General features: G+C 43.2%; 1 protein-coding gene across 3 annotated transcripts in view; it reads right to left on the bottom strand.

Moving 5' to 3' along the window:
* Positions 1-24,904, bottom strand: part of CD200R1 (CD200 receptor 1) — a 55,632-nt gene that overhangs the window by 27,303 nt on the left and 3,425 nt on the right. The gene's annotated exons all lie outside the window — the stretch shown is intronic.

The following is a 24,904-nucleotide window of genomic DNA, read 5'->3' as shown; positions in this document are numbered from 1 at the left end:
GTTTTAATGTTGTCTTCTTGCTTCCCACTACCCAAATCACTAATTAAATGCTTATTTTAATTGGCAATAAATTAATTTTCCCCAAGTCAAGTCTGTTTGGCCCATGAGGGCAACTGATAAGCAATCTCCTTGTTTTCATCTTGACCCATGAGTTTGCTCATTCCTAGTCTTCCTATTTTCTCCTTCTCTGCTGCTGAGGGTGTGGGTAGTAAGTGAGCGGCTGGGTTGCTAGCCAAGTCTAGTCCATAACAGCTGTGTTAGGCATCAAATAGTTCAGTTATAAATGGTTTAATTAAGATGTGCAGAATCCAAAAGAATCTCTAGTATAACTCCAGAAAGGTCAGTTTATTCATGAAGCCTTGATTTTTCCTGATAGTCTCACAATGTTGTTAATGTGTAGGATGGAATTTCCTTATTTCATGGTGCTGTTGTTGCCACTTTCTGAGGAAGGCAGGAGACTTGATCTGGGGGATTCAGGATAGGCCAGAGGTAAATATCTCTCTTCCCGTTTTGCTACTGGCTCATTCTGTCACCTTCACTTTTTATAAGTGAATTGCAAAAACTGCTTCTGTCACGGAGAAGCTCAACTCCAAGGCTACATATATTATATACATACAATGGTTATTTTACAATGGGGATGCATGTATTGGAAACTGAGAACAAATGGGTTTCTCCCATGTACGCAGACTTGCTAACCTAAACAGTTCATTTTTTCTGATACTAATATATGACTAGGAATCAACCCTGCTTGCTACACCAGAACAAACAAGGCCTATCTGGCACAGGGAAATGCCAGCCCACAGCTGTTAGTGATGTACGACTAAGAACAGCACAGGGGTGGTATGGCATCTATGTGATCTGGAAAATAGAGCCTTACTAGCCCTGAAGATTGAAAAATCATTTCTCAAGTTGCTGGCCACAAATAATATTACTGAAAAAAAACCCAAAAAACCAAACACATTTGCTTGGGTGGTTTCACTCTGTAACAATGATGGCTAAAATATGAGATCTCAGAACCATATGACTGCAGCTGGGGCAGAAGAACTCTAAATATCACTTAATTTGGGAACTTGTCAATACTGAGAACACTTCAGGTGAAAAAAAGAACATAATGGTAAATTTCTGGTAGTTACAATATATTTGACTTTTTATGTTTTAATCAGGTCAGAATTTCTAAACTAGGTATTGGTGAATGCAAGTGATGACATTTGAAATTTGCATCTCTCCAGTACTTGGCAAGCTTGTCTGAACAGTAATAAGAAAGAGGCAGTGAATCAGAAGCTCAAAAATCGTAATTTGGGAACTAGCAATGACGTGTTGTCTCACACTGCTCTGTTCTTTCTTTAGAAACTGCTGTAGCTGCTCTTTGGGATGAAAATGCTGAAAGTAGAATGAAACAGCACTAAAATCCAGGAAATATTGCAACTTGAATTTTGATGAGACAAAAGGGTGGTATTGAGCAGAGCATTCTAAGCTTCCCACTTTGGGATGGCTTTCTGAACCTTGTGCCCTTTGATTATGATGGCAACTTACAACTAGAGCTCTGTAAAGAGCAACTGTTTACCCTGATAAGCTATGAATACCAACAGCAGCTTACTAAGGAGTTTGGCACTGTTGTCAGTGAGTACGCAGCAGGAGTACGGCAGCTTTTCTTCTCCCAAAATCACTTTGTCAATAGATTGTTGCGATCCAAATAACTGCCTAAACTGAGTACAGCTTCAGATTAAATCTTTTGTGATTAAATATTCTGCTTGCTTTCAAGGTAGGTTGGGTTACATATATTGTTTATGTCATTATCTAGACCAGCTGAAGTTTCCCAACTTTTCTCTGCCAAGACTTGGTTCAGTAATACCATCTAGAAGATAGCATGACTGTATATGAAATGGCATAGACAGTTAATGCTTTGAAATCACAGAGGCTTTTTGGCACATATTAATGTTTGATTTCTGTGAGAATCAAAAACCTAAATCTAAGACCAGAAGGATGAGAACAAACAGAAAAGGCAATGGAGAACACTTTGCAACGTGGAGTTCAGCCCAGGCTCTGCGCCCTATAGATACCCCAAATCTTTTCACAGATATGGTCTTGAGGAATAAAAATAATGATCTGAGAACTCCAATCATGTGACCACCTTAAAAATAACTGTCCTTCAGACAGCTGAAGTAACTAAGATTTCTTGCCTTGCTATCCACATTCAGCATGGACTTTCTACCTGATAGAGTTGGCCACCCATACCATCTTGAGAAATATTCTGCAAAGTTACCAGCTGCCTTTTCTCCCTGGTTGGGTTTCTCTGCTGATAAATATGTCACGAGGTCCTGTTTCACCAGAAATACTGAAAGACCAGAAATTACTTTAGAAGGAATGTGTCATCTATGTTGTGTGGTTCTCCCATTGTATCTACTTACATTCCACCCTACTTTTCTGCTATTCTAGCAGTAGGATCTAAGAGATGGGTGTTGTATTTCTTCTAGAGGAGAAAGCTGTCCCTTTTTCTCCATTCAGTCCCATGGGTTTTGCTAGAATTCACAGTGAACTGAAATGTTTTTTAATCTCTTTCCCAGCTGTTTCAAGACATGGTGTCTGATAGTCATTATTTTTCTTATTGTCCAGTGCATAAGACTAGGCAGTTGGGATAATATGCATTTGACTTGTGGGTGACTTCAGCAGATTAAAAAACCCCCACTAGTTGCCCTTTCATCTCCACCTTGTGGTCAAAACAGATACTGCTACCCTCTTTCAGAAATACATTTTAGGATGGAATGAAATACTTTATTCAACCCAAACCAAAAGATTTTATTTGTTCGAAGGAGTGGGATTTGGGGGGCGGGGACGGGGATGGGACACACTGTTAAAGTATTTTTGAAGGTCTACTTTCTGTGAAACTTTAGGAGAAAGCACGTATGAATTTTACCTAATTTATTTGCTTGAATAGGTATGGCATAATGATTGGTCACCATTACATGTAAGTTCATTTAAAAATACTTAAATCAAAAAGTTTTATTAGATTTTTTTATCCATCCTGGCATTCACCTGCATTTAGACTCCTTGGAAGATTCATCTTTGTCTCAGAAAGGTAAATTCATTCTTCTGTACATTTGAGAATGAGAAAAATGAGAAAAAAAAAATTTAATGAGATTTTCTCATTAAACCTAAAGATTTAAGAATATAAACATCATAAGTGTTGCTGCTTGAACTCCATGGCATAAAACCTGAAATAAGCAGAACTGAATTTGCTGTGAGGAACATTGCCTCTGAGGTACTTGATAGCTGGGATTTGACTCATTGTTTTCAAATATAAGATTGAGTTTGTAGTTGCCTCTCAATGCAGTGTACATGAATGGGCCAATTCTACAGAATACAGGCATAGTTTTTACTGTGACATAGTACAAATAGGAAGGAGTTCCACAATTAAATATTTTTCCTGGTGGAATGGGCTACCTGCCAGCAAAAGCTGAGACTCACTGGTTTAGAAGGTTGTTTGTGCTTATCCTGTCTCATAACACCTTGTGTTTTGATGACACTATCAGGCAACATATGAAATGAATAAACTCTATTTGATGCAATGTAAGATTAACATCCTGATGTATACATGTTAAGCAAATTACTTAATAGGAAAAAGTTCATATGCGTGAGGGGAAATACCACATGCAGTAAAAATAAACAAGGGCCAACCAACCTACTGATGGAAAGACAGATAGCAATAAGTGAAGATTAGGCAGACACTACTTATTTTTGCATAGTTACACTAGCTACATTGGGAGCATTTGCAATCTTATCCTGAAGATTTGGTGCTGGACAGTCCCCCATCACTGAGATCATCCGAGCTAGGAGATCCTTTTGCACTGTTGCTCAGACTAGCACTTGCAGGTTTTGATTTCCTTTTGCACAGAGACAAGTAGGGCTCTCTCCAGGCTGATTATTACCCAAGGAATGAACAAACCAAAGCAAGAAACAATTTTGGTTGTGAATAAAAGTCTGGATGCTGTCAAAGCCTGTATGAAGCCCTAGCATTGTGTTCAATTTGAGCACAGCCCTCTGGACCAAGGCTTTGCTGCTCATAGTGGTAGCTGTGAGTGACACAGAGCCTGTTTTACAATCCTACAAGAAGCAACCCATTTTGTGGCTGCTACACCGATGCAGGACTCACAGTAGCTAGCCTCTCCCCTGTTCCTGTAGCTGTGTCTACATTACAGTCCTCAAGAGTGACTGCACTCTGTGTAACTCTAGACACAGCAGCAAAGGCCTTAGTAACCAGCAACCAAAACCCACTTCTGAGTAGGCTTATAAAGCTTATCCCTGTGGATCTAGTTTGCCCTTTATAGGGGTTAGGTTCCTACTGTCAGAGTGCACTAACAAGCCTTAATGGCCCTGACTGGCCTCACCTGGGCCTCCACCCAAGCTCTCTGCCCAGAGGCCCAGGAGCGCCATTTAAGCCCAGGTGTGGGTCCTTGCCTCCTGCTTGAGCTGCCTTGTAGGAGTGTTGATCTCTGAGTTGGCCAAGGCCTATGCCTTGCTTTGGACTGATTTCACAGCTTAAGCCCTGGCATGTCTTGTGTCTGTGAAGATGCTTGATGATTGCTGGCCTGTGTCTGGCCCTGGTTACCTCTGCTAGACCTGACCTTGACTTGTGGATTGACTTCCCAGCATGATCTTGGACCAGCCTTACCACTGTGAACTCACCTAATGATCTGGACTGGGCTACTGTCCTCTGGAGTGCCCTGCAGGGAAAGGAAGCCTTCTAACCTGCTTTTCTCTGATGGAAGAGTGGTGAGAGAGTAACTTTAGTCATACCCCTGATAGTCATTGCACCTGACACATGGGTATTCCTCAGCCCCAGACTACTGCCATTCTATGGCCAGCGTGGAGTTTCTAACTTGTACTAGATGAAAGATCAATAGGGCAGAGCCATTGCTTTAGTTCAACTTAAGTCTTAGACTGGCATAGGTGGGGGAGGATGATTTATTTTTTTTTTTTTTTAATTGGAATGTTATTAGCTATGTAAATGTCATCCTGGATTATGCTGGCAAGAATACTTAATTTGTTATTAACTCCTTGTTGTTGCACATATTCATGTAGTAGAAACTCTGCCCTTTTACTGTTTTAAGTAGAAATGAACTCTGCCACCAGTAATGTTATTAGGTTTTCAATCTCACTACTGAGAGAAATCTGGATGAAGGCGTGTCTGCAAACCCTCATAGATATCTCATAGTCTTATGTCTATCTTGCTAAGCTGGGCGCTATAAAAATCTCTTTTAATGGTGCTAAAATAATCACTGATGATGGGATAAGAGTGATCTCAACTGCATTCTTATGTCATGATTTCTATAGCATATCTTTTTAAATCTAAAAAAGAAGTATCTAAATCACTGATAATAGGAGAAAAGTTTCCATCAGTACTTAGAATTACATGTCTGAATGAGATGTTAAAGCTGCCATACAACAGTGCTGTGAGCAGAAACCATCAATGAGTGGTGACATTATTTGCCTTTAAATACCATGTTCAGAAAAACTTGTAATATTTTCAACACTGAGCAGAAGAGACATTACAAAGTGATGCAGTTGCTAGAACTACTTATTAAGCACTTACTGAAAAACTGGGTCCTCAATGATATTTATTTGCCATTTAGTTTTCATAAGTTTAATATTTAGTTCATAAGATAGGTTGTAAGTTTTGTAAGTTTGATACTTAGGTCTCATAAGGTTTTTTCTTGTCCCTAAAGTCTGTTGTCCTAGTGCCAGCGTGAGGATGGTTAAATTCCAGAGGACCTGGGTCTCTGGCCAGCTCTTTCTGTTGTATCATCTAATTATCCTGGAGAACGTTTATCTTTGGAAGAATGGTTCTGCATTGTGACTGCTACTGATGCATTGGGTCAATGCAGCACTTACTCCCTGCTCAGTTGGGATAGACATTTGGCCTACATGGCATTTCAGGGAGCGGTGTAACCCTTCCTCAATTGGCCTCCACAACTTCAGCTTCCCATACGTCATTTGAACACCTAGGCTTCTGACCTGGTCTCTGATGTGATCTCAGTGTCTGGCTAAGACCGTGACAAAGTTAGAAAGAAACACCCTGGGAACAGACCTTTGGCCCTGGTGTGTAACAGTGCTGTGTGCCAAAGAACAGTCTGACTTGCCTATTGCGCTTGTCTCCTCCTCACAAAAGGCACAAGCAGTTTTTGCACTCAATATTCAAGCCTGCTCTTGTCTCTGTCTCAGATGGGTCTTCCATACAGTCTGGTTTGTGCCAGATTCCTGTTGTGCCAGTACATCTTCAGCAATCAGAGCCATTGCTCTCTTCACTGTTGTGCTGTGACTCCCCATTATTCTGGTGGATTGGGTCCTTGAAGCTGGAGAGCTTCCAGCGCCTGCCTTTTTGCAGAGCTGGGCTTCCTGTACCTTCTTTGCCTCGCCTCTCAGGGCTGATTTGTGGCTGATAAACCCCACAGCACAGCTCAAATGGGTAGGAGTCTCTTCTTGTCTGTGTTTCATATCAGAGAGAGTTTTCTTATTTTGAGATAGTGGAAGAAACATAATCTTTCTTTAGCACTGAAAATGTTAAAATTACACAATCCCTCCCCAACCTTTCTGCAAAGTGATAACAAATCTGTCTTTTTACATTTGTGGTGTTGATGCTTTTTCCAGTGTTAGCAGGAGTAGAGTTCTGAGCCCATGTCCAAAGAGGCCTTCCAGGTACTTGGAGAGAACATGAGAAATGAGGCAGAGATGATGGACACCTGGTACATTCTTCTCAGGCTTGGGAACTGCTACCAATCCTGTTCCATATGCCTGTTCTAGTGCGTACTGTCTATCTGTGGAAAATTTAGCATCACCAGAAGCAAAACCACATAGCCTAGGGGAGCTTTGAGCATGCATCAGACCTATTTGTCTATTGGATCCTTGCCTACATGAGAAGTTGTGCTGGGAAGAACCATGCACTTTTTAGGTTGCTACTGTCCCTTCTGTGACCTGGCAATTATTCCCAGGCTTCACAGGATATCTTATGCTTTTTGTCCTTTGCTCCCCATCTCTGAAATACTAATGAAATCACCTGCTTGACTCAGTGGTAGAGGGTAAGTTGCTCAGATACCACATTAAACATAATTTCTGACTTATAAAGGCCCTGATCAGCAGAAAGTTTGCATCTCTGAGGGCATTGTGCACATTCATATGATGTGGGTGGGCTTCTGTCCTCTAGGACAGACTGGCAAGTAATAATGAATTAGAGTAGTAATAATGCATTGGAGTTTGCAGTCAGACTAAAACTGTGTTCACTTCAGTCTTGAAGCATGTTGACTGGTACACTTTTGGTAGGGGAAAACCGAAGGCAATTTCTGGAACTCTAGGGAAAAGTCTGCTATTTTTCCCTTACAGTTTGTCTAGACAGCATCTAACCAATTTGGAGAAAACTGTAAATAGTGAACAGAACAAATATAAAAGATAAAACAAGGCTACTTTTTTGTATTTGATACTGAAATAAAATACAGCAGGTACTCAGAGGATGTTGTTGGCAAAGTATTTCTCTGATAGTGTCAGAAACCACGATAAGGCCCACGGTTTCATGAGTCAGGACGCTGAAGAATGATATCCACAAAATCTACAGTATACCCTTTGCCCAGAGTATTCTTGGCCAGTAACCTCTTGGAGAGGCCTAAGTAGTTCTTAAAGTATAAACTTCTCTTGTGACCAGGGAATGGTTCCTCTTGTGTGTGGCCAGTGCCAGGTATAGAATCATTGAGGTTGGAAAAGACCTTCAAGATCATCGAGTCCAACCATCATCCATGCCCACTAAACCATGTTTGGAGTACCTTGTCTATGCACTTTTTTAATACCTTCAGGGATGGTGACTCAACCACTTCCCTGGGCAGCCTATTCCAATGTCTGACAACCCTCTCAGTAAAGAAATTTTTCCTAATATCCAACCTAAATCTCCCTTGCAACAACTTGAGGCCATTTCCTCTCGTCCTATCTCCAGCCACCTGACAGGTAGTTGTAAAGAGCGATAAGGTCTCCCCTCAGCCTCCTCTTCTCCAGACTAAACAGCCCCAGCTCTGTCAGCTGCTCCTCATAACACTTATGCTCCAGGCCCCTCACCAACTTGGTTGCCCTTCTCTGGATGCTGCAGCAACTCAATATCTTTCCTGTAGTGATGGGCCCAAAACTGAACACAGTACTCAAGGTATGCATCCTCTGTGTGACTGCATGTGAACTCACAGGTTGTTCTGCTGCTGCAAAAAAGGATTTATAATAACCAAGCACCTTTCAGCTGCAGCAGGACCACTTTCACTGTGTGAACTTGAACTTCATTTTAACTTAAAATACATATTCAGGCCAGTGTAGCTTTCTGCTACTGGATTCTCTGTGGCTTTCAGTCATGCAGTTACGTTACCACAAAGAACTAACAGCAACCCCAATTTAGTCCTGTGAAGTACTTATTGTACTGCTTCTCAGTACAAAAGGAAAAAGTTCCCTTTGCTCTGATGGCTGATATACACACCAGACTTTGTATGGTTTCGACTGCTTAGAAAATGTACTGCCTACACAAGCACACACATAAACCTGTATGGCTAGGTGGTATCTCTTAGTAGGTTTAACTTTTCTTCAAAATATTTCATAAAACATGGATGTGGCTGTGCAGAAACCTCTTTTAACTAACAGTCAAAATACTGACTGTATCGGGTGGGAATCTGGCTCATGCCTATGTTCTCCAGCTATACCACTGACAAGAGAGTGGCTGTGAGGGAAAGAATATGAGAATGTTGGGGGACAGGGAATATCAAGACCTTCAAAATCAGACTGTAACAGGTTTGTCTCCGCCTCTTGCTGTATCTAGTCGTCCATGTGGTCATTCTCCTGCTCAGAAGAGCTTGGTATGTCAGGACATGTGACCATGCTGGGCAAAAAGAACAAAACAAAGAGGTTTTTGAACAGCACAGCCGTACTATAGCTTCTGTGGAAATTCCCAACACTGGTTGCAACTTCATGTGTCTTAGTGATACAGGACAGAATAAAAATGGAATGAAATCTATACATAGTATCTGCTTCTTCCCAAAGAATAGTTTGATTTATTTATGTTGCAGAAGAAAGAATCCCTTCTGGAGGGGCTCAGTGTCTGGGATGGCTCAAACCTGTCAGTGACTAAGGGAGATACTAAATACTTAATAAAATGGAGTCTTTTCTACTTTGGACACAGGTAATTCCAGTACTGAACCTGGCAGCACTCTTCATCAATGGCTAGCTCTGTGCTGACAGGCTAGGATACGGGGCTAGCTAGAAGTAGTTGCCACTGGTAATGGTGTTGACACAGCTAAAGCCAAAAAGCAGGAAGGCTGGTGCATGACTTTGTGCTTCAGTTATAGGCTCTGCTGGTTTTGGCCCATTTTCTGAGAAAAGTGTCTCTACATGGATTACTTCTGTAAATGAAACCCAAGGATCTTGGTGCCACAGACCCCCAGGACAGCTACTGACCCACACAGGGCAACCAAAAGTTAGACTTTGTTTTCCCAGTGCTTCATCCTTGTGATCTTTCTGGTACACAGTCTTATCTTTCAGGGTAATGTGACATACAAAGAAACAGTCTTTTCAGGCAAGCTGCTAGAGCAAGCTCTTTCTACTACACAGCATGGGGCATGAAGACTAAAATGGGAATACCTTTTGTCACTCTTCCTCAGTTTCCTTGCTGCTCTTCAGCAGTATTTGGATTGATGGTCATGGTTATGGGTTTCTTCTTTAGATCACTTCTCTTCTGCTGGGCTTTTCCTCTGAACCCTAGAGGCACATTGTGTTTTTCTGTCATGGCAAATCTATCAATCCTAAATCCCTCTGCCTTAGGAAATGAAACAAGTGTTCTTTTCTGTCCAGCTATACAAAGGGCTGTGTCACTCTCATTCCATTTCCCTTCTCTGAAATGGCAGGCCATTTGTTTTTATTTTATTCCTACTTACAGGCTTAGAATTGGTTTGAACTTGAATTTATACAGATACCTTCCTGTCTTTAGAAAGCCTTGTTTCAAAATGATATAATTGCTCTTGCAAAGACTCTTAGGGTCTGGGTCTACACTTACATTTCTGCATATAAAGTCTTATAGCAACACTGGGTTATACCTGTGCTTTAATTCACTGGAACTCATGCACGTTCCTTTGGGAAGAAAGATTCAGTGAATAGTGCAGTGCATATATGAATTGTACATTTACAAAGTCTTGTCCCTTGATTAATTTTGGCCAGGTCTTTATGGGACTCAGCACAGCATATCACTAACAGAAAGGCGAACACTGCCAAACATTAACCACCTGATCTAAGATATGTCACTACTACAGGTTTTCAAATGAAAGATTGTCCACACTTTCTGATATGAGTAAAATATTATCGAATTATTGACCTAAGCTAATATGTAAAGGAAAAAAAAATCAAATATCAGGCTGAGGCAGACATCTACCACAGATAATTCCAGCCCAAACTCATTTGGCAATATTATAAACTGTAGAGAACAGACTCTTATAATGGAAACTGTTGCACACTCTGAAGAGCTGACTGTATCAGTCCCACCTACAAGCACCCACCCATGCTTCTGCACAGTACTTGCATAAAGCCTACCTGTGAAAAAACAGAGTACAGTTTGGTCAGAATAAAAGGCTTTTCTTCCTACTCATGTTTCAGGGGGTTCCTTTCTAGATTAAAGCTTTCTTGCCTCTCTTTTTATCTAATCCCTTTCCAAAGTGACAAATTCCACTTAGCAGAAGGTCCTGAAGTCACTCCTATGACTTCCATTAGTCATACTGCATGAAAGAAAAGGTCGATGGATCAAGGTGCCACGCAGTCTGTAGCATAACTTCAGATCAACCTTGTTCCAGATTTCAGACTTCCTGTTTGCTGTTGAGCAGGTAATTGCGTGTAGTTTTCTAACTATAATCACATGCATATTAAAAGTGCTACTGTGTGACTAAATGAACTGGAGATTAAGAGGTGCTTACCTAGCAACGTATTGCTAGCTTGAGATAGGTAGAACAGAGGTCATGGGGGAGCTCACATGCTGAGAAGATGTGGGTGGATTTTTCATAATCCTCTGATGGACAGGTACACTGAGTAAAAAATAAAGAACCTGTGGTCACAGATTTGCTGTCTTGCAAGTAAGCATGTGTGGTAGGGGAAGACTTGAAACTTGCTGATCTTGGTTTGTTTTGGTAATGGAAAGTTAGAACTAATGGCTGGCTTTCTCACAAGAAGTTCCACCTACTTCTTGCTCACTTTGCACTACTAGTGTAAATGTATTACATCAAGAAGATGATAGGGCAAAAAAAAAAAGGACAAAGAAAATAATATGTTAAATGCACATTATTAAAGGCTTGAAAGTGAAGTAGTCAGAAGAAGAAAGGAAAGGCCCAAACACTGCATAGCATGTGTGCATTATTTTACAGCCTAATTAGTGACAATGTGACAGTGTACACAGACCACAGGGAAAGACTGTCCAGAAAGAATTAATGAGGGGCTTTGTTATTTTGCCCAGCTGTGGCTGGGCATTTGCTGGAATGGCCTGCAGCTGAGGCAAACTGGATCTGTAGGAGAAATGAAACTGCAGGGGAAACAGCTTTGTCAGAAGTATGGATGATAGCTTACTAGGGTTGTTTTTCACTTGCTTGACACAGATACCGTGGTGGAACTCAGAGTAGTGTCTTCTGCTGGTTCTCCTCTCTTTCCTCCTTCAAGGGAGCTCAAGAATGGATTATCTGCAAATTGTGGAGAAGCTCCAGTTTGCCTGTGATCCTGCGGTGTCCAGAGTATGATGCTGAGCCTTGTTGTCACTGAGAGAAGTGAAACCTGTGGCTGGATATGTAGAAAGGCATTGTTAAAGATACTCATTCTTTCTTTTCTCTCATGCTCTGGCTGGATACCCCCAACTGTGCAATAAGGTTACTGCTTCAATCTATGCCTGACAGGCACTAGTGGGGAATAACCAGTGCAACTTTTCTGTGGCACTTGTGAAATTTTGATCCAGCCTAGCGGTGGCACCTGGCTGTAGCATGTTTCTTGGACTCAAAGTTGAATGAAATGTAAGTATGCTTGTTGGTGAGCTGTGTCCTGATAAGTGTGTGCAAAGCTCTACTGATTCAAATCAGTTGAGTGCCTTCCATTGTGATAGGTTTGGTTTACTGTAGAAACTCACTCACCAGTGTATGAACGTGAGCTGGGTCAGTTTGGTTTTCTGTGCCTAGACTTGTGGCTTTCGATAATACAGATTGCTTATTGTATTGTTTTTTTGTGGTCAGGGTTTGGTAGCAGGGGGACTACAGGGGTGGCTTCTGTGAGAAGCTGCTGGAAACTTTCCCTATGTCTGACAGCCAATGCCAGCTGGCTCCAAGACTGACCTGCCACTGGCCAAGGCTGAGCCCATCAGTGATAGTGGCAGTGCCTCTGGGATAACAGATTTAAGAAGTAGGGGGGAGAACCTGTGCAATTGCAGCTGGAGAGAGGAGTGAGAATATGTGAGAAAAAAACCTCTGCAGACTCCCAGGTCAGTGAAGGAGGGGAGGAGATGCTCCAGGTGCCGGAGCAGAGATTGCCCTGCAGCCCGTGGTGAAGACCATGGTGAGGCAGGCTGTCCCCCTGCAGCCCAGGGAGGTCCACGGGGGAGCAGATCTCCACCTGCAGCCCGTGGAGGACCCCACGCCAGAGGTGGGTGCCCGAAGGAGGCTGTGACCCCGTGGGAAACCTGCACCGGAACAGGCTCCTGGCAGGACCTGTGGCTCTGTGGAGAGAGGAGCCCAGGCTGGAGCAGGTTTGCTGGCAGGACTTGTGACCTTGTGGGGGACCTACACTGGAGCAGTCTTTTCCTGAGGGACTGCACCCAGTGAAAGGGACCCACACTGGAGAAGTTTGTGAAGAACTGCAGCCCATGGAAAGCACTTGCCTTGGAGAAGTTCATTGAGCACTGTCTCCTGTTGGGGGAACCCCATGCTGGAGCAGTGGAAGAGTATGAGGAGCTCTCCCCCTGAGGAGGAAGGAGCAGCAGAAACAATGTGTGATGAACTGACTGCAATCCCCATTCCCCGCCCCGCTGTGCCACTCAGGGGTGGGGAGGAGGTATAGAAATCAGGACTAAAGTTAAGTCTGGGAAGAAGGGAGGGGTGGGGGGAAGGTGTTTTAAGAATTAGTTTTTATTTCTCATTATCCTACACCAATTTGGTGATAAATTAAATTTGTTTTGCCTGTGATCGTAATTGGTGAGTGATCTCCCTGTCCTTTTCTTGACCCATGAGTCTTTCATTATTTTTTCTCTCCCCCGTCCAGTTGAGGAGAGGGAGTGATAGAGCAGCTTTGGTGGGCACCTGGCATCCAGCCAGGGTCAACCCACCAACGTACAAAGCAATAACAGCAACCATAAAAGAGGAATTTGAAATTAAGTGCTTTCTCATGCCTATGATTTATTTGCGTATCATCCCTGCTCTGTAGGATTGAAATGACAAGGTGACTCCAACTAACTGTGCGCAAATATCATTGCACAGAAATCCATGCCTGTAGTCAGTCATAAGTTGTATGAGTTTAACAAGATATTTTCTGGTGCAAGCTTTTGTGGACACAAATAGATTTATGGGCCATAGAACTTTTCTTTCCCTGATGACTGCTTTCAGCTCAACCCATCTCAGAAACTGAGCCACTTGTAGACAAATTTTCTGCTGGTGTGAATGAGAGAATGTGTTCACCCCAATGGAATGGTCACTTGTTAGAAAAACGTTGGTCCAGAAACCTTGAAGGTCTGTTTATGAATAAAAAGGTTTGTGTCTTCTCCAGTCTTCTAGGGAACAGAAGTTTGTCTCCCTGCTTCATTGTGGCTGTGCACTAGTTCATTTCCTTAGATCTGTTGGAAAAACTCTTGTTTGAAAACTAGTTCTTCTGACAAATAACCTACCAAAGCCACCCAAGAAGAAACACCAGACGTGAAAGATCCTGTCTTCTCCGTGAAAGGTATACTGCCCATTAATGTCTGGAAGGCATGGCCAAACAAATTTGAACAGGAAAGCAGGCACACATTTGTTTTTCTCTTTAATTCTACAGTAAAGCTAAAGCTAGTTCTAGTATTAGTGTTTTCTAACAGTCGTGCTCTGATGGTGAGGACTGTTCCCACCGAATCACTGAAAAGGACAGGTTTGGTCTCTTCTGTCATGAAAGAAAATACCTACTATCCCTACTCCAGGAGGATCTGTGGCAAAATCCATACTTGTCTTTCAGGAAAATCTTTCTAAAAGACATGCTAAAAAAGAATTGTAGTTAAATACATTGAACTAGTGGAAATCTACTTGCTTTCTAGAATATGAGCCACTGTTTCTTTTATTTCTGCAAATATGGGTGAGGTAGAACCTGGGTTCATATTTGAAGAAGAAACAAAAGCAAAAATTGGATTAAAATAAACTCCCAGATTCTAGAATTACATGGCAATTTCAGTTGCCTCAAATCTTAGGCTGTACTGTTCTTCAGAGCAGTATTGGGAACGACTGTAAATATAGAGCAGTAATTCACCCAGGACTGGATTCACCAGCATAATGCCAAATGCTATATTAAAACAATATTTTGCTGTTACGTCATGAGCAGATGCGCAGAATAATTAAGCATCTAGGTTAATGTGGGGGGAGAACCACTCTTTGCTTCCAGCCTTTGCTCTGCTTCAAGTGTGGACTGAAAATGCTATTTCTCATATATTCCCATGGCAATATGTTTATTGATATGCCTCTAGATATTTTTTATCTGGTTATTCATATCTTGGTGCATGAGACAACATAGACATGCTAATGTTCTTTCTGACGTTTTTGTTGTGTGTAAAACCAAGGTAACAGTTCTAAAATATACTATCTGCTCTTTAATCTTCATCTTATGCGTCAAGCAAGTAATAACACTTACCTTTTAGGGTGGAACAAGAGTTTTAACTGAGCCAAAACAGCACTTGATTAATTGTGGGGATTTTCTGTGCATTTTTTATTGTTGTTACGACTTCAGGGAAGACTTAGAGGTTTCTAGATGTTGAATCTGAATGTTTAATTCTAAGGCTTTTTTAGCTGAAGCAAACTGAGGCATTCAGAAATTCAACATCCGTCAAAAATATATTCCCAGCTCTGCCTGTGGTACAGGATTCTTGTCTCGTCTCCTCTGCGCTGTGTTTTCAGTAACCCTGGACATGTTTGAAGTGGGTGAATATCTGCTTTATCTGGTGCCCTGAGTTTTTGTGCAAGGATGGAGCATTGCAACAGACATACATATAAGTATCGCTGTGGAAACCACAGTGCACACAGCTTCTTTTTAGCCAGTTTCCTTAAAACATAGGAACAATCCAGCTCCTAAATATGTGGGGTTTCATGGTGGATTCTTTTGCTTTGTTGTTGTTTGGAAATCGTGGCAACAAGTAGTGTTTTAAGTGCTTCAAGGAAGGTAATGAGATACTTTTCTGGATCTTTGTGGTTAGCTGCTTCAAAGGGTGAAGGGGAATTATGGCAGAAGGCATATATTTAGTTGCTGTGAGAGGCAGTGGTGACTGGTGTCCTCAGCTGATCAAAGGTAAAAGGCAGTCGTTTGCAGTGAACCAGAGAAGTGCTATGGAGATGAGCCACAAAGGCATTTCTTAGATGTGTTCCTTTTCCTAAATAGTCTCTTCAGTGCTTTTCGGGAGCTGTTCTTATTCTGAAAACATGGAATGCTACTGTGCATCCTATTAGTAGTGCTATCAAAACTATCTGGTAGAATTTCTTCTCGTCCCTTGCCAGTTAAGCATAATCCTTAGATTCAGGCTTCTCTGGGTGCACGATGTAAGGTGCTCACATCAGTAGTATCCAGAGCTCTTATGCTGTGTCAAACTTGAGAAGACAAGGAAAACTGTCTATCTTCTTGATCTGCTGTTGCTGGCTTTTCTGCCTCCTTTTTATAACTCAGGGCTGGATGGGCTCACTAACCTTGTCCCCACTGAGTCTTTTCTTCTCCAGGCTGATGAACAGTCCCAGCTCTCTCAGACCCTCATCATATGAAAGATGCTCCAGTCCCTATATAGTCTTTGTGGCCCTCTCCTAGACTCCCTCCAGTAAGTCCATATCTTCCTTGTACTTCCTTGCACTGGACACAGCACTGCAGACATGGCCTCACCAAGGCAGAGTAAAGAGGAAGGATTACCTCCCTTGACCTTTTGGCAATGTTCTTCTAATGCAGCCCAGGATACTGTTGACTTTCTTTGTCCTGTGGGTGCATTGCTGGCTCATGGCCAGCTTGGCATCCACCAGGATCCCAAGCTTGTCTGTACAGCTGCTTTCCAGCTGGTGAGCTCCCAGCCTGTACTGGTGCCTGGGGTTATTCCTACCCAGATGCAGGACTTTGCATTTTCCCATGTTGAACTTCATGAGATTCCCGTCATCCTAATTCTCCAGCCTATCCAAGTCCCCCTGAATGGCAGCACAGTCCTCTGCTACATCACCCACTCCTCCCAGTTTTGCATTGCCTGTGAATTTGCTGAGGGTGCACTCTGTCCCAGTGTCAAGGCCATTAATGAAGAGGTAACAACCACCAGGGCACACAGCTAGAGACTTGCCTCTAACTGGCCTTTGTGCCACTGATTGCTCCCCCTGGGAGCGGCTCTTCAGACAGTATTAAATCAATGTCACTGTGCGCTTACCTAGCCCATACTTTTTCAGGTTGTCTATAAGAATGTTGTAGGAGACCATGCCAGAAGTATTGAAGTCGTGGTACACAACATCCACTGCTCTCCCCACTGCACAGAGCAGGTCTAGTGATGACCTTTGTTGCACAATTGCTGCTGAAGCCTGCGTTATCACTAGCGGATGTGCTGCAGTGACAGAATGAAACACCGAAAACCACTCATGGAAATAAACTCAGTTAAACTTCCAGAGCGCACAACTGTCCTCACTTAAAATGTGTTCCTTGTCTTCCCCAGAAAATGCTTTTGTTCTTCTGGATGATGTCCAGCTCTGGTATGCCTTGTTGAAAGCATGTGCCTTGATGGCTGTGCCTTGGCCTATGTCTCAATGGGCAGAGACCCCAAGGAACCACTTGGATCTGCAGTCTGTTCCAAAACAACCTCCTGTCCTCAGTCTTACATGTCAGTAAGAAGCAGTTTGATGCACATTCCTCTGAGTAGGTTCAGTTGTGAGCTTTTCATAAACAGATTTTTCCCTAAAATCTTTTGGTTTAAAATCTTCTCTTTTTGTTTCCTTTTGGAAAATCTTTTGATGAGTGCCTGAACATAGGGAAAATACTGGTTTACATCAAACACCAAAAAGCCCCACAAAAGCAACTGACAAGTGTTGATGTGTAGCTGGAAACCCCTAGTTTGTGACTTGTCATTTTCCTAACAAAAGCTGAACATTTTCCTAAGCTGCTCCCTGCCACCTCCCTCCCACACACCTCCCCCCAAAAACCAAACCTGCACAACATTCACTTCTTTTTCCCTCTTTTGCCATCCAGCAGTGGAGCAGGAAAGGTCATTCTGATGCTTCCTCTGCTGCGTTTGCTGTGTGACCTCACGATAAGGAAATCTGGGGAGCAACCACCTGCCTGGTCCTGTTTTTCTGGAAGACTTCCAATACTTGGGGAACACAGGCTAATGCAATTACATTGTAGCTCCTGCAGTGAATTCTCTACCTTCATTTTTCCATCCATTAGCACCCTGTTCCTGATGCGAGCATGCTACCTAGCCAGGGGTACAGCAAAGCTAAGAAGCAATTGGTGTGTGTTGCCCTGACCTCGAGCTTCAACAGCTACTTGCTCCTTAAACAGTAGTCTGCCTTGGCTGTTGCTCCAATAGCAAGCAGCACGAAGGCTCATGCAATCCTTCCAACAACACTCTCACCAACAGCAACTGGTTTTACTGCTAAAGTGGCTATCTTGCTCAGCTGAGTAGGAGGACCTTGTCGCTGTTCTCTCAGTAGTCAGCATTGCTATTTGCTCTGCTAGTTCACCCTGACCTGCCTGCTCCTGAATGATTAGCTTCTGGGAGCTGGAGATTCCTCTCCATAGCACCAAGCAAGCTTCCTGTGCTGTCAGTCTGGGAGAGCATTTGGAAAGAGGTATCCTGAATACGCCTTCTGGTTTTTTACTTCTTACACGGCTGGGTGAAGATAAATTTTACATTAGATGTTAGGGAACTGGAGGAAACATGTTCTACCTCTAGTACTGACAGGGTGTTAGCACTGTCCAGGCATGGCCCTAGCTTTCCCCCCAAAACCCCCTAATAACCTGAGATATTTTCTTTAAAGGGCAATGCCTGAACACGTCCTGGGACAGAAAAGTAACAACAGGGGCTCTAAACCTGCTTTTGCAGAAAGTTGCTGTGCCAGCATGGGGGAAACTGTGAACAGCAGGGTTAAGTAGAAATGTCTGTTGTTTATTCGTCTTCAGATACAAGAGGAGCCCTTAAAATTGAATATCTCTTTCTTTCCTTGCAGTCTGCTCCACAGTTTGTCTCCCACCACAGATATTGCCTCTAACTGAAACACAATGCTACTCTCGCACTGGACCACCATCAGCACTTAAGAGAGGACTAAGGAGGCATCTTTAAGCAGATGTCCTCCACTGGCCGTTGCTTTCCACCTCTGTGGCACCCCCTGCCTTATAGCAGTCTTATGGTAAATCAGACAACAAAGTTCTTATTTAGGGGTGGAGAGGTGGGAAGAAAAGCTAGTACAGTCTCTGAATTCATTAAAACCTTTTCACCCTACTAGGGGTTGGTAATTTTTTTTTTCTTTGAGGAGGAGAACAGTAGTTTAAAACTGGTATATTTAAAACCAAAAATCCTGTAAAAAGGCAAGCAATCTTTTCCTGCTGTCATTTTTTAACCCTGGCCAGCTACTAAGCCCCCCCAGCTGCTTGCTTGCTTGCTTCCCCCCCCCGCCCCCCGGTGGGATGGGGAGAGAATCAGAAGGGTAAAAGTGAGAAAATTCATGGGTTGAGATAAAGATGGTTTAATAGGTAAAGCAAAAGATGCATGTATAAGCAAAGCAAAATAAGAAATTAATTTGTTAATTCCCATGGCAAGCCATGGTTCAGCCACCTCCAGGAAAGCAGGGTTCCATCACGCATAATGGTTAGCTAGGAAGTTAAATGCCATAACTCTGAACATCCCTCCCTTTCTTCTTCCCCAGCTTTTATTGCTGAGCATGACATCATATGGTATGGGATATCCCTTTGGTCAGTTGGGATCAGCTGTCCCAGCTGTGTCTCCTCTCAACTTCTGATGCACTCCAGCCTACTCATTGGTGGGGCAGGGCGAGAAACAAAAAAGGCCTTGGTGCTGTGTAAGCACTGCTCAACAATAACTAAAACATTGCTGTGTTATCAACAGTGTTTTCAGCACAAATCAAAAACATAGCCCCATACCAGCTACTACGAAGAAAATTAATTCTACCCCAGCCTAAACCAGCACATTCTCCACCCCTTATTCTCTACCATTTATGTCATGCTCAGGTTACACACTATCCAATACATCCTCATTAACCACCACCCCTCTTCCCATCCTTTGATATATACACACACAGATGTCATTCCCTTAGCTTGTTGACCACCCCTCTGTAAAATGTCCATAAACGTCCATAAAACGTCCATTGAGTTCATTTAGTCCATGACTTTGGGCTCCATCTGTTATAGTGGTCAGTCAGGACAGGAGAGGTGGTGTGTTGCCTGGAGTTATTGGGCACCAAAGCCGGCTCAGGTTGGGTCACAGCTGCACTTCCTCTGCTTCTTGTAAGGCTTGTCTTCCATTGGTTTGGGTGGTTCCTGCTATAGTACTTCCTTTAACATGCAACTCCAAACATGGATTAGAACAATTTAAAGGTAAATCCATTACAGTCTCCACCCCTGTTCTCTTTGGACCAGACCATAGGGTTTAACACTGCGATGAACTCTGTCCCATTACCCTGTTCTGGCTTGGACTTATCCACAGACTGCAGTCCCTTGTACCTGCTCCAAGTGGAGGCTCATCTATGAGCCACAGCCTCTTCAGGGTTATACCTGCTGTGGTGTGGACTTATCCACAACCACAGACACATCCAGGTGTTCCAGCATGGCCTCATGCACAGCCACTCATACTTCAAGATGTACCTGCTGCAGCATGGACTTATCGACAGCCACAGATGCTTCTAGGTGTACCTCCTCCAGCGTGGACTCGTCCTTGGGCCACAGTCCCTTCAGAGGTATACCTGCTCTGGCATGGACATAACCACAGCCACAGATGCTTTGAGGTATACCTGCTCTGGCATGGACTTATGCACAGCCATGGACACTTTAGGGTGTGCTGCTCCCACGTGGACTCATCCACAGGTCACAGTCCCTTCAACTCAAGTTCACACCAGGGTTCTAGCCTGTCCATACAGCAGCACAGAAACAGCAGCGATGCCCTGGCCATCTGCCAGCCTAGGCACACGGCCGTTGCCGTTATCAAAATATTCCCAGGCACAGCAGTGCAAGATGGTAAGCAGTACAGCAAGCAACAAAAGCAACCACTAATGAGCACTGGACTCTAATATACAGTAAGGCAAGCAAGCCCCATGGCAAACACAGAAGCCTGCCAATTAATACCTAAACAGCTGTAAGCTCAGTCTAGCACATTGAAATCAAATCTGTTGTTATGATGTGGTGAACATGCCAATAAGAAGAGTGTCCAGTGAGAGAAAGGAAGAAATGTTCTTAGTTGCTCCGGTAGTTGCCTAGGAGATTGGACTGAAACTCTGACTGTAGAAAGCTTAGGTTGCTTTATCCTCCCTCCTGCAGAAGGATTTGTGAGTAAATAGACCAAGGAGTAGGGGCAAGGCTGTCTACAGGACCTTGTGGACTCTGGTGTGTGAGTTTGATTTCTTTTATCCCTGATAGAGGGTAGAGAGACTCTGAGCCATTTGAATGGAAACTGCAACAAAGGATGTGAGATATTTTCCTTTCTCTTGGAGACCTGACCAATCTAGAGAAAAGACATGTAGCAAGTAGAGCTCAACAAGCACACATCCTGAATACCACCGACACTGGTGGGCTGTTGCTAACCTAGGGCATGACCTTGTTGGCATCTCTGAAATTTTGACTTGCCCTGCAGTTTGTGAAGAGAGGAAAAGAAGTTGAGTCTTCTCTGTGTACTCCCTTTGTCTGTAATATACTTAGTAAGAGCCAAGAAGATTCGCAGCTTTGCAGATGGTCTTAACATAAAAATGAGACTGCTGGCTGGCAGAGAAGCTGTGTGTTTGCATGTAGGTTTGTATGTGTAGGTGCTCAATGCTTGCTTAGCTGCTGCAGAGATGAGATTTAGCTGAGTATAACCTGTGTGCGGTCAGGTGATGTGCGCTGTGGAAACTCAGTTACTAGGATAGCTACAAATATCAACTAAAGTCAGTGTGGTTTTCTGCTTGCTGGCCTTTTGATAAAGCAGTTAGGTTACCACAAAGAATTAGCAGTAATTTTGTGAGCCTCTGAATTGTTTATTCCTCTAGCTCTTGTCTCAGAGTTCATTCGCTTTGTGTGTCAGCTCTGCAAAGTTCAGATTCTGTTGCGACCGAACAGCTATATGTGACAACAGATAGATGGAATGGGGCTGTGTTTGTAAACGTGAAAGGAACAGTTTCATGGTGCTGTGCCAGCAGAATCATTGTCTGCATCCTGCAGGTGCCATTCTGCAGAAATGGCCCCAGGCAGTGATTTACACCAGTTTATCTGTTGCACCAGGAAAGGGTGAGGGGCAGCAAAGTAGTGGTAGAAAAGCTGCACGAGAGAGTGCAGTGACACGGCATTTCCTTTTCTGTATAAAGCTAGGTAACTATTCTATGTGTTAGTGTGCTGAGACTGAAAAGCTTAATTTTTTTATTACTGAAGTTTAGGTGAGGTTTGGCCCTGGTTCCTTCAGTAGCTGGTTCAGATGTGCAATAAGGCTCATAAAGCTTGAGATGTGGTCGGTCATGAGTAGAAGCAATGAACGAACAAAGATCAGGATCGTGTTCCGGCTTTGTGGAAGCTGTGGAGTTCCCTGTTCCCCACCCTCTCCTCTTCCCTGCACTTGTAATGCTATCTAACTGAGCCTTAGACAGGTATTCTTTTGGCCTGGGGATCTGGGCAATTGCCCTATCTTATCAGTCTTAAACCTGGTCTGTGTGTGCAAGGCACTACAACAAAGCTAATAAATCTGGGTGAGATTCACTGATGCCTTCAGAACAGCTGAGGTTTGTGGACACTTGTGCAGACTTGCCCTTCTCAAAGAGTCCCCAAAGCCTAGAGGAGTTTAGTACCTTGCCTTCGGTGTTTTACCTTCTCTTTAACATATTAATGCCCCAATTCTAAGCCCAGCTTGCTGCCTGAAAGCTAGAGATCTGTAACTGATACCCCCCCAGATTAAATGCTTGAATAGCTATGGCAAAAAAAAGAAGGAAAAAAAAAAAACGACTTAGTCTGGGATTGGAAGGGTTGTGAAGAGCATAGAAAGGCCTAAGAGCTCTGTAACCCAGGCATGTGAGATGCACAAACACAGGGTAGCATGCCTCGCAAAGATGCTGCTGCAGTACCTTCCCACTTCTGCCCTTAAGTAAGCTGACATCTCACAGGAATATCATTAACATCTCATTGCAGAGATTTAGGAAATTGAATAGCTGTAGCGAGTGGAAAAGGTCTCCAGATATATTACTGTTTGAAATATAGTCTTCTGTACAGTAACAACGAGACATGGATTTCTGCTGAGCATGGAGGAGTGAGGTGGGTATGAAATACCTGCATTTCCTTTGAAATTTTGGCTGCATAGTAATATTCAGCTCTAGTCATGTCTATTCAGAATGGAAGTTAAGAAATAGTGAAGAGGCACAGCTATGTTTAGAGGCTTAGTAGTGGCAGTATGTCATCAAATGAAGGATTAAACTCAGGGACTCCTTGTGATAGGACCAGTAAGATGTTTTTAAAGATGTAATTTAAAGAAATTAATACTAGAGAGCTGTGTGTTCTGTGGGCTGCAGCTCTCTGGGTTATGCAAAAAGGTAAATGAGTGTGAGGCTTAGATCTCAAGATTGTAAGAATTTCTGTGCTTCATGTAGCAATAACTACTCAAGCTCAAGCATTCTCTCTCTCTCTCCCTTTTTTCTAGCTGTTGGTGAAACACTTCAAAATTCTTATAGTGAGAATGAGAGTTGCTTAAATTTAGCTTCAGTCCTGTGTGATTATCCCAAGAAGGTTGCTGCTCATTAGTATGCAAGAAAATTTCTTCTGATTTATTTTATCCTATAAGACATGATACTTAAATACTAGAATACAATGTATCTGAAATGGAGTGACCTCATTTTATACAACATGAATTTCCTATTGCATATATGCTAGATTTGGTTTTATAAAAAAAAAAAGAAAAGATACTTGCATGACTAATTAAGAGCATCTATAGTTGCACTAGAGAGATGATGGAAGGCAGAGCTAACAAGGCTCAGGTAGGATCTGCCCTGCATGCCATGTTTCTGCACAGTTACACCAGCTGCATTGCAGATATTTGCTTCTTTCTCCTGAACGCTTTGGTACTGGTAGGTCCCTGCTGCATGTCACATTGCTGACTGAGGCATACTGGGAGTTTCTTTCATCTCTGCTCAGGTGCTGAGTTAGAATTAGGCCCAGACAGCTCTGCAGATGGAAGATTCCTTGGCTTATACTGACTTCTCATTGTTCTAGGAAACAAGACACCAATATTGTAAGTGTGAGGACAAGGCTGTTTGGGAATGCAATTTTGGGCTCTAGGAATGTAAGAACAGAATTCCTCCCCTTTATTTGGTAGAGAAACAAAAGAATGTAAGGCTTTATATCTGTGATCTCACATGAGCATGACCAGAGCTGGCCGTGCTCCAGCCAGCACCAAACAGAGAGCTGCCAAGAGCCCCGGCAAAGCGTGGAGCTCAAGTGACTTGAACACAGTCGTTAGTTCTGCCTCTGTGGTGTTTGTACTGTAATTCTGGGCAGCAATTGCACCTTGTGACAGAGAGGCTAGCTCAGATAGAGTAACTGGCCAAGCTGCCAGACTGCCACCAGAACTCCTGAGCAGTTACAACAGCAGACCTGTTCTGCTCTCATGCAATACTTCCTGCATTTCTACATTGGCCCTGCCTTCCCTGGCTTCCTTTCAGTAGGAAAAAATGTACCAAAAGTCTGGCTCCAAGCTCAGAAAGTTATTTTGCTGCCTCTTTAATCTTCATAGCCTGGCAATCTTTGTTCGGATCTCTCAACTGGGTGGAAAAAACTAACCATTCCCTTTGTAATTTTGCTTCTAAAAGAAGTATGGCAGCAGAAAGGTCTCTAACACTCATGTATGGACTCCCTCCCCCTCTGCCCCAGCTGTGGTGTTATAGACCTCGGACAAACCTCCATGAACATGTGCTGAACTGGTGTGTTCATGACAGACTGAGGTGACCACACATGACATGAATTAGTATCAGAAGCCCTTCTAAACTTCCCCAGGACTGGCCAAAGGGGTTTGTGTGTATCATGTCCCATACATACCTGCTATCACAGAAGGTGTAGTGATGAAGTACAGCAAGCAGGAACAGGAGGCCGAGGAGACTAGCAAGTCTGATGACACAGTGGAGAAGCCATGTACTATTACCTAGAGAAACAGTTGCTCTTCTAGGTATCTCGCAGACTGTTTACCTTGTGCCTCTGTCAGGATGGCATCTTCTAGACAATGCTCTCTTTGTGCTGTACTTTGGAGGATGAGCTAAGTTAGCTGGAATACAGTGCCGGGCACAGAACTAGGACTAAACAACATCCCCCTGTGCCCTTGATGGAGGAACCTTGTCTTTTGCTGTATGGGCACTAATTAGATCCTCCTCCTCACCACTTACCATAGTCCAGCTGCAGGCCTTGCACATGCATCCCATCAAATTTCAGCTCTGATTCTCTTCCAACTGAGTACTTTGGTGAAGTACAT

The sequence above is a fragment of the Accipiter gentilis genome, chromosome 21 (assembly GCF_929443795.1).
Source record: "Accipiter gentilis chromosome 21, bAccGen1.1, whole genome shotgun sequence".
In the NCBI taxonomy this organism is placed as follows: Eukaryota; Metazoa; Chordata; class Aves; order Accipitriformes; family Accipitridae; genus Astur; species Astur gentilis.
The sequence above is the reverse complement of the archived record's forward strand: the minus strand, read 5'-3'. Positions and strand labels throughout refer to the sequence as shown.